Source organism: Tursiops truncatus, chromosome 12 (assembly GCF_011762595.2).
Source record: "Tursiops truncatus isolate mTurTru1 chromosome 12, mTurTru1.mat.Y, whole genome shotgun sequence".
NCBI classification, from domain to species: Eukaryota; Metazoa; Chordata; class Mammalia; order Artiodactyla; family Delphinidae; genus Tursiops; species Tursiops truncatus.
The window spans coordinates 20,146,266-20,162,532 of record NC_047045.1 but is presented as its reverse complement, the minus strand read 5'-3'; the positions used below and the strand labels follow the sequence as shown (position 1 = coordinate 20,162,532).

The following is a 16,267-nucleotide window of genomic DNA, read 5'->3' as shown; positions in this document are numbered from 1 at the left end:
GAATTCAATTATTATATGCATTCCCAGCCAGTTTCTAGGCAATCATTTGCTTGCAGCCATTCTAAACAATGCTTAAGAACGATCCAAACATCTTATTTAATACTGCCTAAAATTTGCTTGTGAGAAGCTGAAGTAAAAGGGGTAGTTAAGGTCAGGCTGGTATACAGAAATCAAAAGCTTAATTCACTTTGGCAAAGTTGACAAAATAAGCATATTCTTTATCACATATATGAGTACATGTGTACTTTTTAAAAAATTAATTAATTAATTTTTATTTTTGGCTGTGTTGGGTCTTTGTTGCTGCATGCGGGCTTTTTCCTAGTTGTGGTGAGTTGGTGGCTCCTCTTCGTTGCAGTGCACGGGCTTCTCATTGGCGGTGGCTTCTCTTGTTGCAGAGCACGGGCTCTAGGCGCGCGGGCTTCAGTAGTTGTGGCTCGTGGGTTCTAGAGCACAGGCTCAGTAGTTGTGCATGGGCTTCGTTGCTCCGTGGCATGTGGGAATCTTCCCAGACCAGGGATCGAACCCGTGTCCCTGAACTGGCAGGCGGATTCTTAACCACTGCACCACAAGGGAAGTCCCTACATGTGTACTTTTTTTTTGTTTTTCAGTACGCGGGCCTCTCACTGTTGCGGCCTCTCCCACTGCGGAGCACAGGCTCCGGACGCGCAGGCTCAGCGGCCATGGCTCACGGGCCTAGCCGCTCCGCGGCATGTGGGAACTTCCCGGACCGGGGCACGAACCCATGTCCCCTGCATCGGCATGCGAACTCTCAACCACTGCGCCACCAGGAAGCCCCATGTGTACTTTTAAATGCACTTAATCCTAGTTCATTAAAACAGGATTGTAGAGGTAAATATTATTGACAGTCCCAACAGGAAACATATGGATAATTAGAGAAAACTTCAATAAATAGACTATTTACAAGGTGGACAACATGTAGGAAAACCAAAAGGATAAAATAATATACTGAGCCTCGTTGAGTTTTACTACTCTTGTGTCTGAAGGGGCAAGGGAAGAAAGAGAAGAGTGCAGAGGGCCACCGTAACAGAAGCTTTCCTTTCAGTGGAGGCCAACAGCAACCCCCTCCTCCCTGTGACCTCCTGCTGAGGTTCCCTATTGGGCCAAACCAATAGGAAGCCAGAGGACAAGGAAATCCCTTGATGCAGTCCATTTAGGGCAGCCTCCCAGAGCACAAAGCACGATGGAGAAGGTTAAAAAGTGGATCTAGAGTGGGAAATAGAGGATATTTAACACAGTAGATTTTTTTAATGAGATAAACTGAGGTTGATATATCACTTCAGTCCATGGATGAGCTTCAAGTGGTCTAAAAATTAGTAGAAACAGGTAGTGGTAAATCATTATAGTAATAACCTTGATGAATCACACCTCTCAGTACTATTCACACCTCTCAGTACCCACACTCTTGTGTACCCCCTCCATACTAACTCTAGGCTTGGCCATATGACTTCATATGAACAATGGAGTGTCAGCATACGTGATATAAGCAAAAGCTTAATAGGTAACCTTTTGGAATACTGCCCTGTTACTTCCAGGCCATGAAGAAGCCTGGGATGAAACACCATGTGGAAAGAGACACCCAGCTATCCTAGTCGTGCCAGCTGAGCCCACCCCCAGCAGATTGGTTAACTGAATGCCTCAGCATGAATAAGCCCAGTCAAAACACTGTCCAGTCAACCTACAGAATCTTGAAATATGAGAATTGTTTTTGTTTTAAGGCACTAAGGTTGGGTGGTTTATGACGCAGCAATAGATAACTGAACACAACTTGATTTCTACTGAGGAATGGCTAAACTCCAGGGCCACAGGAATCAATTATGTTCAAATGATATCCTTACAACCCAATTCTCTCTGCCTCTGAGCTCAGCTCTACTCTCTTTCCCTCTGTGTACTGACTTAATTCTCAGATAGGTTCTCCTCTTGTGGTCAAAAGGTGTTTGCAGCACTCCCAGATTTCACATCCTCTATGCTCAATATGCAAAAGGAAAGAGAAAGCTTCTTTTTCGCAACAGTTGGACAAGAGTCAAGTCTACTCTCATTGACTTCAACTAGGTCATTTCCACCTGCAGGCCAGTCACTGAGGCTAGGTGGTTAAGCCAGTCAGGCCCTACTCTAGAGCTGAGAGGGGTTTAACTGCATCCAAATATTAATAATATGAGCTGAGAGTAAATGAAAGATCCACAAAAAAGTAAAAGAACTTGGAAGAAGGGGGATCATTGTGGATGTCAGGTGGCCAAAAGCTGATAAACTTCTAGTACAAATCTTAAATGCATATCTCCATCCTTCACCTTTCTCCCAAATTCTAGGCTTGAATATCCAATTGCATACTTGGAATCTTGTATTGGATGTGTCCAAACATCTCAAACTTTGTCCCAAACTGAACCACCCATGGAACTCAGAGGTGGAGAGATGCTCCCCTTGCTCTTTATCGTAGCTCCCAAATCTTATTCCTCTTTCCTCCTACAAAAGCCCCATAATCGGGCTTCCCTGGTGGCGCAGTGGTTGAGAGTCCGCCTGCCGATGCAGGGGACACAGGTTCGAGCCCTGGTCCGGGAGGATCCCACATGTCGCGGAGCAACTAAGCCCGTGCGCCACAACTACTGAAAAGCATGCGCCTGGAGCCCATGCTCCACAACAAGAGAAGCCACTGCAATAAGAAGCCCGCGCACCACAGGGAAGAGTAGCCCCCACTCGCCACAACTAGAGAAAAGCCCGCACGCAGCAATGAAGACCCAACGCAGCCAAAAATAATAAATAAATTAAAGAAGCCCCATAATCTTTGAAGTAGGGCAGCGTATTTTTACACTAGCTCTTTCTCCTTGTTACTGTCATCTTTCAAACACTTGGGTCACATCCCCTCATTCACTGATGACTCTAGCACGTTTTGTAGTCTTTATTCCCACTACTCATCAATTACAGTGTCAACATCCACGGTGATGACCCACCTGACACCTTAGACTCTCAGTTCCCCAACCTCCTTCCCCACAGTGATCATTTCATCCTTCCACCTCAACCACCCACCCCCACAGTAACACTGTTGACCCTGTCTGTACCAACAATTACAGTACCTCCAAAAGCTCAAATTCCAGAATGCTACTTTCTAATCCTCCCATTTCCTATCTTTTCTAGTTTTCCCACTGCAGCTCTTCTTCAGCTATAATGAAACCTCCAGTCCACGGACACCATCACTTTCTCACTACAGATGATCCTCTTACCCAGTTTATATTTCGTTATTAATTGTTCAAATCATTTCCTTGCAAACACCCTTAACTCTCTCAGTCAGTCCTTTCTTCCTTCATTATCTTGCCTGACAAAGCTTTAGCCCTAGTTATCCCAATTAATCCCCCCTACTCCATGCTGGCATCCAAATGTCTGAATATTTCTAGAAATAGAAAGTTCACAGCTTTACTTGCAATAAATGTATGGCCATAAATTTCATGTGCACTCCACACTGTGAACCAATCCTATTTCAATTCCCTGGTCTGTCTGCTTTTCTACTCTGCATACTGATAATTTCACACATCCTTTCTCTTTAAACCTCTTATACTTCCCAATTTTCCATTCTCAGTTGATGACCTTGCCTTGTAGTTATTTGAGAAAATACAAACAATGACTTCCATTATCCGTACCTGTACTTCCTGCTGTCAAGCAAGTGACATCTGTTGCTCACCACCAGGGGCAGCAGTCCCAGGATGTCAACCTGCATGGTTTGCAGGTGTCAGGGTCACCGAGAAAGACACAGTTCACACGGCCACTGGATGGAACAACACTTCACTCACAGAGAGAAGAGACGGAGCAAAGATCAGCCTCAGTAATGAGTATCGGTCCCCCATGGCCAGCACATCTTATCCCACAGCCAATGCAGGGAGATGGTCTACACACACCTCTCCTGTGCTGCAGGTAAAGGACCTCCTCCTCTCCCCACCAGGTTCAGATATAGCTGGGGTTAGCCAGGTGCCATATCATGCACACACTTTAAACAGAACGAAGAATTACATATCAAACCCAGAACAGGGAAAGATATTCCCAAACGATTCCACGTGTCCCATGATATGCAGCCATGCAAGGGTCAACAGGCTATACATAACTGTCTTTCCCAATAGTCCAGCTCCCAACCCTTGCTCAACCACTGAAATAGCAGATAAAACACATCAAATATGGTAGGAACACCCTCCGCTCCCAAATCTGGAGATGGAACTAGGTCCAGTGGGGTCCCTGAACAATTCACATGGATGCAGTTTACTCGCAGAGGCCCCATGGTATTCTGGGACAGCAGTTCATCAGGGCCACAAGGAGAACCAGACCCAGGAGGGTGATCAGACCTCCCTCAGGGATGGTCCCTAATCAAGAACCCCAAGGGCCTGGAGTAAGCTAACTGAAGAGTTTTCTGAGAAGAGTCTAGGGGGACTGCAGGTATACAGCGGATAATCATCCTGCCTGAGCATGGATCCTCTCCAGCTCAGTTTTTACCTTTCCTTAATTACTGATATATACACAAGTGTTGGCAATAACACAAATGCCATGATGTTCTGCCAGCAGATCAAGGCTATTTGGTTGTCCATTACCACCACCAGCTTAGCTAGTGAGTTCAGGGAGTCTTGTCTGTTTTGGAGTGCGTGGAGAGTGTCTGAGTCATTTTGTACCAGCCGAGCTATCACAATGGGAATATGGGATTAGACCCTTAACCTCTAATTTAGACGGACCTCTCTCTGTCCAGTAGCATTGGTAGAAGTCTTCTGTAGGGATCTCATCAATTTTTGTTTTGTCTATCCAGGTTTAACAACTGAAGCCATGTTGCTGTGGGTCAACCCTGTTCTCTCCTTCATTCCTCCTCTGTCTTCCCTTGAGTTCCCCTTTTGGCCTCTGGGCATGGCTCCCCATTGTTGGTTTTCTATCTGTTTAGCCCCAATTGTTGGAAACCACTGAAATCATTCTATTGTTTTGATCCCAAACAGGACATTTCAGTGGAGCTTTTCTATTTCTTGTCGCATAGTCATTTTAGGGGACAACTGTAGGGTTAATGGGGTCTTCCACTGGACAGCCCCCTGTCACATGAAGGACTCCACTGCATCATCTACATCCCCAGGGTCAGGGTCATATAGGCAGCATCTATGGCTTTTACCTGAAATGCAGTTATGGCTTTATGAGTGGTTTCCAGGGGCTCCTAGTCTTAGAGAAGTCCCTACCGTTGGGAATACCATGCTCATACTCTTTGCAATCCAGATCAAGAGCAACATGGGCTTATCCTTTTCACTGCCCCGTTGATTGCCCTGTTCCATGTGGGCAAAAACACACTGCAGCCAGGGGTCAGTGATTAGCTTCCCTGGACTGCATCACTCAGTCTGAGATATTTAAGTCTGCAAGGCCCCCTAATCAACCACATGCACCGTCCAAGTCACATGAAACCCCCCCTGGCCTCTGCCCATATCTGTCTTTCAGTTTTCATATTTCATTCTGAGAGAAGGACCTCATTTCATCAGTTACATTTTCAGCAACACCATGAGTGGTTTTGTGTTGAGTGAAAACAAGCTTTACTTGGGGTTTTTAAACAACCCAAATCAGGAGGAGCTTCCTACACAGGGGCCTTTGACTCCCCTTGGGTGTCATCTGCAACCCCTTGCATGTGGAAGTTAGGGGCTGGTGTAGGAGTGTGAAGGTGGCCAGAAGCTAAGCTAATTCTCCAAAAATTTTTAGGGCCCACCTCTTGCATTCTGCCCTTGTCCATAACACCAGTTTATCCTTGTTGACAAGGAGACTGTCGACATCTCATTTATCCCCAGTCAGCTAGAGGGAGGTCATCCCCCCCAGGGAGCTAGCACCACCCTGGGATGGCTGTGCTGATGAACCTTGTGCCATGGTATACTTTGTTGGTGACCTTGCTCACTGCACCAAACTGTCAAGCAAGTGACACCTGTTGCCTACCACCAGAAGCAGCAGTACCAAGCTGTGTTCTCACTGCAGAGTTTGCAGGTATCAGAGTTGCCAAGAAAGACACAATTCACACAGGCACTGGATGGAACACTTCACTCACGCAGAGAACAGACAGAGCAGGATCAGCCTCAGTAGTGAGTATGGCTCCCTCATGGCCAGTGCATCTTTCCCCACAGCCGATGCAGGAAGATGGTCTACACGTACCCCTCCTGTGCTGGTGAAGGACCCCCTTCTCTCCCCACCAGGAATAGATTATAGCAGAAGGGCTGGCCGCGTGTCATACAATGCACATGCTTAAAGCAGACCAAAGAAAGTACAAATCATGCCCAGCACAGGCTGTGAGGACTTCTTATTTCCACGTAAGAAAACGTTCTGAACAGGCCCAAGGCATGCTCTTATGCAGTTATGCAAGGGTCAACAGGCTATGCGTGACTGCCTTTCCCTACACCTGCCTTATCTCTTGTTCTAACAATCAAAGAATACAAAGACCTCCATTTGTATTCTGCAAAGGATCTCCTCTTGCCTTCTCAAGGATTTTGCTCCTATAACTTTTTGCCTCTTTTTCCAGCATCATAAATCTCCACCCTCTACTAAATCAATCCCATGAACATATAAAGATGCTCTAGTATCTCTCATTTAAAAAGCAGTCCCTCACTCTTACAACCCTCTCCAGCTACAGACCCATTTTTGCCTTCTCACCTTACTTACTGCTCAGTCCTCTTCAACTGTGCTTCCGTCATCCCTATGCCACTTGTGACTGTGTTCACTGGTGATCCTCATGTGGCCAAACCCCACAGTCATTTCTGTTATCTTACCTGACCTTTCAACATTCATGCTAATTGACCTAACTCTCCCTGAAACTCCCCACTTTCTTTCTGAGATATCGCACTCTCCACCTTTCCCCCCAAGGCATTTCATTTATTGGCACTTCCTTCTCTGCTGGAACTCGAAAGTTTGCAGCGCTCCAAGGCTCTGTCCTGGGCTTTCTCCTCTTTATTTATACTCCTTCCCTGATGCTCTCACTCAGTGTCATGCTTTAAATACCTTACTCATGCCAATGACGTTCAAGCCCTAACCTCTCCTCTGAACTTCAGGCTCATGTGTCAAACTGCCACCTTGACTTTTCCAGATACATGTGATTTTTTTCCTCCGATGTAGCTCTTTAACTTTACTACTTCACGTGCTTAAGTTAAACTCTACTATTTCATGAAGTATTCACAAGATTTTCTTCAATTTGCAGTTGTCTGTCCTGCAACGAAACCTAGAGTTTACTGACCAGTTCAGTTTTAGACACTGGAAAAATGAACATTAAGAGATAAGATTCTTTAATTCTCGTATTTTTAAATTTTTTTATTGAGGTGTAATTGACATACAACATTGTATAATTTCAGCTGTACAACATAAAAATTCGATATTTGTACATATTGCAAAATGATCACCACAGTGACTCTAGCTAACATGTGTCACCATACATAGTTACACAATTGTTTTCCTTGTGATGAGACTTTTCAAATTTACTCTCTTAGTAACTTTCAAATATGCAGTACGGTATTATTAACTATGGTCACCCTGCTGTATGTGACATCCCCATTACTTATTTATAACTGGAAATTTGTATCTTTTGACCCCCTTCACCCTTTTCGCCCACCCTCTATCCCCCACCTCTGGCAACCACCAATCTGGTCTCCATGTCTTTTTGACCTTGGATTTTTTTTCTTCTCTTTTTCTTTTTTTCTTTTTAGATTCCACATATAAGTGAGATCATACAGTATTAGTCTTTTTCTGTCTGACTTATTTCACTTAGCATAATGCCCTCAAGGTCCATTCAGGCTGTCACAAATTGTAAGATTTCATTCTTTTTGATGGCTGAATAATATTCCATCGTGTATATATATACACCACATTTTCTTTATCTATTCATCTACTGATGGACACTTAGGTTGCTTCCATATCTTAGTTATTGTAAATAATGTTGATATGAACATGGGGATGCACACATCTTTTGAGTTACTGTTTTCATCTTCTTCAGATAAACATCCAGAAGTGGAATTGTTGGATTATATGGTAGTTCTATTTTTAATTTTTTGAGGAACCACCACACTGTTTTCCATAGTGGCTGTACCTTCCCACCAACAAAGCACAAAGGTTCCCTTTTCTCCACATCTTACACTAGCATTTTTTATCTCTTGCCTTTTTGAGAACAGCCATTCTAACAGGTGTGAGGTGATATCTCACTGTGGTTTTGATTTGCATTTCCCTGATGATTAGTGATGTTGAGCATCTTTTCATATATTGGGTTGGCCAAAAAGTCCCTTCAGTTTTTAAGTAACAATAAAAGACACATTTTTCATTTTCACCAAGAACTTTATTGAACAACGTATTCACCGTTTTGTTCCACTAACTTCTGCCATTTTTCAGGCAACTTCATAATTCCATCTTCCCAAAACTTTTTATCTTTTCAAGCAAAGAACTGTTCCAGGTGCCTCTTACAGTCTTCCAGGTAATTGAAATTTTTTCCATTAAGAGAATTTTGTAAAGACTGAAATAAATGGAAATCCGAAGGTGCAATGTCTGGTGAATATGGCAGATGAATCAGAACTTCCCAAACTGTAACAGTTTTTGTCTGGTCATCAAAGAAACATGCAGTCTTGTGTTATCCTGATGGAAGATTATGCGTTTTCTGCTGACTAATTCCGGATGCTTTTCGTCAAGTGCTGCTTTCAGTTGGTCTAATTGGGAACACTACTTGTTGGAATTAATCGTTTGGTTTTCCGGAAGGAGCTCATAATAGAGGACTCCCTTCCAATCCCACCATATACACAACATCACCTTCTTTGGATGAAGACCAGCCTTTGGTGTGTTTGGTGGTGGTTCATTTCGCTTGCTCCACAACCTCTTCCGTTCCATATTGTTGTACAGTATCTACTTTTCATCACCCATCACAATGTTTTAAAAACGGGATGTTTTCGTTACGTGTAGTAGAGAATCACAGGCGGAAATATGGTCAAGAAGGTTTTTTTTGCTTAACTTACGTGGAACCCAAACATCAAAGTGATTAACATAACGAAGCTGGTGCAAATGATTTTCAACACTTGATTTGGATATTTTGAGTATGTCGGCTATCTCCCGAGTGGTGTAACATTGATTGTTCTCAATTAATGTCTCGATTTGATTGCTATCAACTTCAACTGGTCTACCAGACCATGGAGCATCGTCCAGCAAATCTCCAGCACAAAACTTCACAAATCACTTTTGACACATTCTCCATACACTGCACAAATCTTTCTTTGCATTTCAGTTGCGTTTCTACCTTTCTTGAAACAATAGAGCATAATATGCCAAAAATGTAGCTTTTCTTCCATCTTCAATATTAAAATGGCTACACAAAAATTCACTAATCTTGATAAGCTTTTTTAAATGCACGCTGATATGACAGCTGTCACAACACAATCTAATAAAATTGTTTCGAATGAAGTTAAAGATAACTAAGTGCTGCTAGAGCCATCTTACGGAAAAAACTGAACAAACTTTTTGGTCAGCTCAATACCTGTTGGCCATTTGTATGTCTTCTTTGGAAAAATCTGTCTATTCAAATCCTTTGTCCATTTTTCAATTGGATTTTTTGGGGTTTTTGCTACTGAGTTGTGTGAGTTCTTTATATTTTTTGGATATTTTCTCTTATCAGATAATTCTTATTTCTGAAAGCTGACTTTTTTCCCACTTTGGAATAAGTTAATTATGTTTACATTACCTAACTTAGCATACATATGGTTCCCATGATTTAACCAAAAGCTGTAATTGTGAACTTTTTTCTCATACATTCATTATCTAACCAGCTCTTTATGTGTATTGACTATGTGCTCAAATGCTATCTACTACAGGATATCTGCACACACTACGGTACCGATTTTAGGCAACTGCTGCTGGACCTTTTTTCTTTTCTCCCCACACTCATTTGTGCACATGACTTCACTCATCATCTTCATTAGTTTGCCAAATGGTCCTTCTCTAGCCCCGACTCTTCTCTTGGGCTTCAGTTCTACATTTCTGATGGTCCACTGGACAAATGTAACCAAATGTTCCCCTCAAAATCTAACAAAACCAAAACTGAATCTTCTTTTTCCTGCTCCCAAATCAGTCATTTCTGACTTGCCTCTTCCTGTCAGTGGAGCTGCCATTCTCTTGCCTGCCTAGGCTTCACTGCACTTCCCCCACAGATCATCACATTCTACCATCTCCTCCTTTAATACAGCCACAGCATGTTTTGGGGACAGGATTATGAATCTGGGGTCAGAAGGACTTGGGAAGTTAGTTGACCGAGATCTCTATGCCTCATTTTCCTCATTTTTAAGGTATACACCGGGATTGTTTTGAAGATTACATGATCCAATGCATACAAGAACCCAGTAGCACATAAGTTCTCACCATGCGTTGTTCTCTTCCCTGCCTTCCATCTCCGTGGCCAAAATTATAGTGGTGTTCCTCACAATATCTCATCTAAATGATTGCACTAAATTTCTAAACACTGCATTTTCTCTCCAAACTCTTCCTAAAACACTATTTGGTTCACACTATAATCTTACCTAAAAGTCTTTAATGAATGTCTAATTTTTAAAGCAGAGGTGTCTACACTACTATATATGAAATAGATAATTAATAAGGACGTACTGTACAGCACAGGGAACTCTTCTCAATACCCTGTAATGACCTATATGAAAATAGAATCTAAAAAAGAATATATATGTATATGCATATATGTATATGTATAACTGAGTCACTTTGCTGTACACCTGAAACTAACACAACATTGTAAATTAACTATATTCCAGCAAAAATTAAAACAAAACAAAAAATAAAGCAGAGGTGTCTAAAATTGGGTGGTTACTTCTCACTAAAGTATAAACTCTTTCGGGAAGGGCAAGGACTTTTGTGTATTCACATTAACCTTCCCTGAAGCACAATGCATGCACCAGGGGCTCAGTGAACATTTCTTCCCAAAAAAATGATTAAAATGATGATCTTATCTGAAAGTTTGCAACAGAATATGAGGAGTTGTTTTCAGTATGCTAAATTCTTCAAGGATACTTTTAATTTCAGTTCTGACCTTTATATGGTCTTTCTTAACTCACTTAAAAATATCTGGTAGCATTTCGCTTGTCTGCTTTAGGTGTGGGAGCAATAACTGTTGGCTTCATTCCTCAGTATGTTTTTCTGTTCCTTGAAGAGATAAAAGTCTTGAATGAATTATGTACTGACTTTACAGTCATCAGCCACATTCACTGGAGGGCAGTGTTGTCACTAATCAGGCTCTAAATTCATTTCATTTTGCATTGCATTTGTTAGAGTTATCCGTTTATGAGTTAAAAGGAATATGGGAGTCTTTTTTTTTTTAAGACTGGAATATATATCAGATGTGCACTACTGCACTTACCCTAATACAGCGGTTCTCAAACTTATATATGTATATGAACCACCCTAGACCTGGGCTGTCCAATACAACAGCCACTAGCCATGTGGCAATGAAGCACCTGAAATGTGGGCAGTCAAACTGAGATGTGCTGTGAGTGTAAAATATACAGTGGATTTTAAGGACTGAGTACATAACTTATGCTGATCATATATTGAAATGAAAATATTTTGGCTCTGTTGGGTTAAATAAAATGTACTGGAATTAATTTCATCTGATGCTATTTACTATTTTAAATTAAAAGTGGCTACTAGCATATTCAAAATTACATATATGACTCACATTTGTGGTTTATATTCCTTTTAGCACTGTCCCAGATGCTTGTTTAAAATGCTTCCTGGGTCCCACTTTTGGATATTCTGCTTTAGTACCTCCAGGTTAGGAACCAGAAATCTGATACTTTTTATCTCTCCAAGTAATTCAATTGATAAGTCAGAGTTTTATACTGCTTTTGACCAGATGATTTTAAGGGTCCTCAGCACAGCAAACAGTGATTCAAAGAGAACAAAGGGAGTAACAGTTTTCGGTTTCGATTGTGTGACAATGGCCACCCATAACAGTCATACATGTTTCTCAATTAGCAAAACACACTTCAAAACATAATCACAACACAACCATTTTATGGGAGTGGAAGGAAGCTGGGAACAATTAAGTAATATCTATCACAAATCTAAGTGCACATAACTGTTGCCTCACTTCTAGAAATCGATCTTGCCGATCTTCTCACAAGCTCACTATGATATACTTGTAATTCACTTCGGCACTATTTGAAATAGTGAAAAGCTGGAAAGTTATGAAATTATGACACATCCAACTGAATACTATGCAGGCTATAAACAAGAAGGTCATCTATATGTACTGATACAGAAAGATGTCTATGATACTTACCGGGGGCAAAGCAAGTTGCAGAAAAGGACACAGATCCTATTTGCATGTGAAAAAATACGTACATATATGTGCATAGAAAGTTTCAAAAACTGTTAATATTGGTTACTGTTAATAGCAGGGAGAAGATTCCCAGCGATATGAAAAGGAACTTTTACTTTGCATTTTATATCCTTTTGTACTGTTTTAGTTTTTTTAATATTAGGAATATGCAAATTTATATTGTACAGTACAAAATGGTTATTTTCAAATATACATAACGCCCAGCCAAGTAAACACTTCATCGCTTAGGTTCCTGTTATAGAAATTTGCTTTTCACTATTAACTTTTAATCTGGAGTTTGGTCTTCATTTTAATTTTCTAAAAAGCCACCGCATATATTCATTCATTTGTTTATTCAACCAGTAGTTACTAACCACCTGCGTTATGCCAGGCACTGTTCTAAGGCAGAAAAATAAAGAGCGGTGCACCGGCGGAGGACAATAAACAAACGCACACGTACATAATAACTAGTTGTTAAGTGCTATGAAGACCTCAAATTTCAAATGCCGAAATGTTCTAATGTCACGTGCTCCTGTGTGTGCATATACGTACGTATATTTACCCGTACTTACTAATTAATGCAATCATAGCTACTGAATTGAAGTGTCGTTTGGATAAAGCATTCTGGGAAATTTCTCAAATTAATCTTTCTCCAGCATGCATTATAATGAATTTTGTACAAAAAGATGTAAATAGCAAAGCCTTTTTTTTTTGGTTGTGTGAATTTAGGAAAATTACTTAGCTACTTCAGGCCTCAGTGTTCTCCTCTACCAAGCGGAGGATTTACCTCTCGGGACTCCCGTCTCGGGGTGAATTCTCTGGGCGTATCAGCGTAACAGCAGCGCCCTGCGCCCGGCGGCGTGTGGGTGGGGCGGGTCTCGCGGAGCGCAGCTGGGCCGCGTGCCGCGCGGCGGGCCGGCTCTCCCGAGACGCGCGGCGTTCTCGCTCTGGACCGGAGGAGAAACACGGTGCTTTCACAGACTTTTTTCACCCGAGCATTTCTGCCCGCCAATTTCTCTTCCCGGGCGTGCAGCGGTCGCCCGGCGTCAACTCCCGCAGGCGCCAGCCAACCAGCCAGCCCGACTTCTCGAGCAGGTCACCCGGTGAGGCCGCCCTACGCTCAAGTCCACTGCTACACTCAAGTCCACTGCCGGCCCCGAGACGCCCCAGCCGTCGCGGGCAGACTTGGCTCAGTGTAGGTGGTAGCCTCGCCTGCAAAGGCGGCTGTTCGTTCAAATTCTGGCGCCACTCCCGCGCCACGTAGGGCCAGACTCGGAAGCGACGGACCACGGCGAGCCAGCGGGCGCGCGCCCGGGGCTGGGCGTGCGCGCCGCGGAGGGACGGCGCGCGCACCACGCCCCGGAACGAGCCCCCGAAAGAAAAGAGCCGCCTGGCGCGCTCTCGCTCCTCCCGTCAGGAGCCGGTCACGCCCCCTTACTCTACAGCGTCCAATAGATGCGAGAGGGAGGGGCGGCCTCTTTCCGGCTCGGGAGAGAGTATATAGGGAACTGCTGGCGAAACCGCTCGGTCTTTTACGTCAGGAGTTGGGATCTACCGTGTGGTTCTAGGTAAGCGGGCGTTGCGGGCGGTTGTCCGAGCGAACCCGGGCGGCGCAGTTTAGGTTGGGAGCTGCAGTAAGGTGAAACGATTTCAGAAATTGGAGCTTAGAGTGCGGTGATGAAAACTTGGACGTGGGGAACGCGCCGCCGGGCCGCCATGTGTCCCGAGTCGTGGTGGCGGCCGGCTTCGAGCGTAGGCGTGCGGAGGCGGCCGCTGGTGGCCGCGCGGCCTGGTTGTTACGCCCGGGCAGCCCCTGACTGAGCCTGGGAGGCGACCGGCAGAAGACAACATTCCTGGGATTTGGGGGCGGGGGGTTACCCTTAACGTTAAGAGCAAGAGTCCCGTGATAGGGTGTCTTTCTCCCATGGCCAGATCAACAGTTATTTCAAAACGGGCAGCCCCGGACTCGGCGTGAGACTGAGTTGTATTGTGCCGAGGTGGCGCTGTGTGCAAATAGGATTATTGAAGGGGAGGAGTTTAGTGCTGAAAACCTTGAACTATGACATTCTGTGAGAATGCTTAATTTTAAATAGATGCCCCGCAAGAACAATGGCTTTAGGTGTAACGGAGCTGTTATGTGGAGAGGCAGAGGTAAGGGTTGTTGAGGGCTTATTTTTAAACCGAAGGAGTAAACCTGTTGATTTATAGAAACGATGATGGAGCATCATTTGAAATTAAACTTTTTTTTAGATGCAAAGGAAAGTTCCAAAACGTATGGGAGAAGGTTTGCTGGAAAATGACTTGGTTAAAACTTGACAATCTTACCAGGTGTGTATTGGACTCGTATTAATACTTTGAGTCTGCATGTGTTTAGTCCACATGTAGAGTAAATGAGAAATTTTTTTGTCCTCGAAGGAGCATTCTGCAGGTCGATGAATACTAATGAAGCTATGACCGTCACCGATTGATGATGAACAGCTTCATTTGAAAGTAAGTTATGTGGCTTACAGCATCTACTATAGCATTCCGTAGTACTTGCCTTTTAACGTTGCTCTGGTTTATGGTAAGTGTCAGTGTGATCGAGCTTAATGGAGTTTGGTCTGATCAATGAGGAAAGCTATCCCTAAACGGATTACCTGATGAAAAGTATGTACGGATTCGGCTTCTGAGATAAGACCAATATACAGATATGAGATAACAAATTTTTGTTGCCTGGATTTTATAACTGAGTTTTCTGTTAGCTTATGCCTCTTACAGGGGAAAAACTGTTGCTTCACACTAGTGTTTTTCTTCTCTGCCAACAGTGACAGGGGTCGCTGTCCGCCTATTGAAAGAGGCCAGTTTGCCATGAAGTTCCTAAGGTGTAAACATGTCTGTGAGTAGAGATATTTTGCTTAACAATCAGTCAATCTTGTGTCCTTGGTCTTATCTATGATGATCCTATCCCGAACCTGAAGTTATGTTGAAAAAAACTTATATACGGATCTGGCTTCTGAGATAGACCATTATAAGGACGACAGTATTTTTGAAAATTTCTTTAAATAAGTTCTTGAGATGTTGATAGTCTTGTAAATCTCAAATGTTCTTCCTTTTCTAGGGCTAGTGCCACGAGATTTACTTGTCTGTTGTATGAAAAACTGGTGATCAGGAAAAGCTCTTCATTTTATGGACACGGAAAGAAAACAAAACTCAAGACAGATTATTTAATTTTGAAATTGCATTTGTAAAAAGATTTCTGAGCCAACGTCAAATCTAGATTAATGCATCCATAAGATTCAAGCCATTTCTGTTTAATCTTGTCACTGCCCTAGAGTCATAACCTGTTAGCCAGTATATTATTGATACTTTCTAGCTATGAAACTGTTTTTAATGGAAAATTATTTTTCAGTTGTCCAGCCTTGTAATTAAATAATTCTGAGTGAATGTTTAGCCTTTGGTCACCTGTCTGAATTTAAAATGCATAATTGCAAATACAGCCAAGTGAGAGTTTATACTATTGTAGGAAAATCCTTAGAAGGGAGAGATGACTGGGTTTGGTGATCACAAGGGGATATGGAAAACCTTAGCTTTGTGCAGGGTACTAAGTATTACAGAATTACTGAAGGTGAGGGCAGAGGAGAGAGACAGGACCTATGACTGGGGTGAGGGGAGGTAAGCCAGGCATCAAAACGATCCAGTATACTAGCTGAATTGTGGAATATTTAGTCCTAGTATAATAGTAATATGAAGGGGTATTTATGCTAAAAATGGGGAGGAGTAATGCTGAAAATTAAGGAAGAGAGCACAGCATAAAAGTCAGGAGCCATGAGGGAAGGTCACTGATAAAATCTGGGTTAAAACTGGTCAAACATTGTACAGAATGGATTAGTGTAAACAGTAATAGCATCTGATCTAACCAAGGTGGTTGGGCTCCGTGCATAATCA

At 42.9% G+C, this 16,267-nt stretch overlaps 2 long non-coding RNA genes and 2 other non-coding genes across 6 annotated transcripts in view; 3 read left to right on the top strand and 1 right to left on the bottom strand.

Moving 5' to 3' along the window:
• The window catches only part of LOC141275998 (uncharacterized), a 447,783-nt gene extending 433,990 nt beyond the window's left edge, over nt 1-13,793 (bottom strand). For all 3 annotated transcript variants that reach the window (XR_012324734.1, XR_012324733.1, XR_012324735.1), the window contains exon 1: nt 13,131-13,793. This is a non-coding gene — a long non-coding RNA (uncharacterized lncRNA). The remainder of the gene's footprint in view (nt 1-13,130) is intronic.
• A 41-nt stretch (nt 13,794-13,834) lies between these two features.
• LOC101326141 (uncharacterized) lies at nt 13,835-15,766 on the top strand. Its single transcript, XR_185807.4, has 5 exons — nt 13,835-13,911; nt 14,594-14,671; nt 14,759-14,833; nt 15,148-15,218; nt 15,441-15,766. It is a non-coding gene; the product is annotated as an uncharacterized lncRNA (long non-coding RNA).
• LOC117307580 (small nucleolar RNA SNORD50) lies at nt 14,946-15,015 on the top strand. The gene has a single exon (XR_004521347.1). It is a non-coding gene; the product is annotated as a small nucleolar RNA SNORD50 (small nucleolar RNA).
• LOC117307579 (small nucleolar RNA SNORD50) lies at nt 15,270-15,342 on the top strand. The gene has a single exon (XR_004521346.1). It is a non-coding gene; the product is annotated as a small nucleolar RNA SNORD50 (small nucleolar RNA).
• Nucleotides 15,767-16,267: the final 501 nt, after the last annotated feature.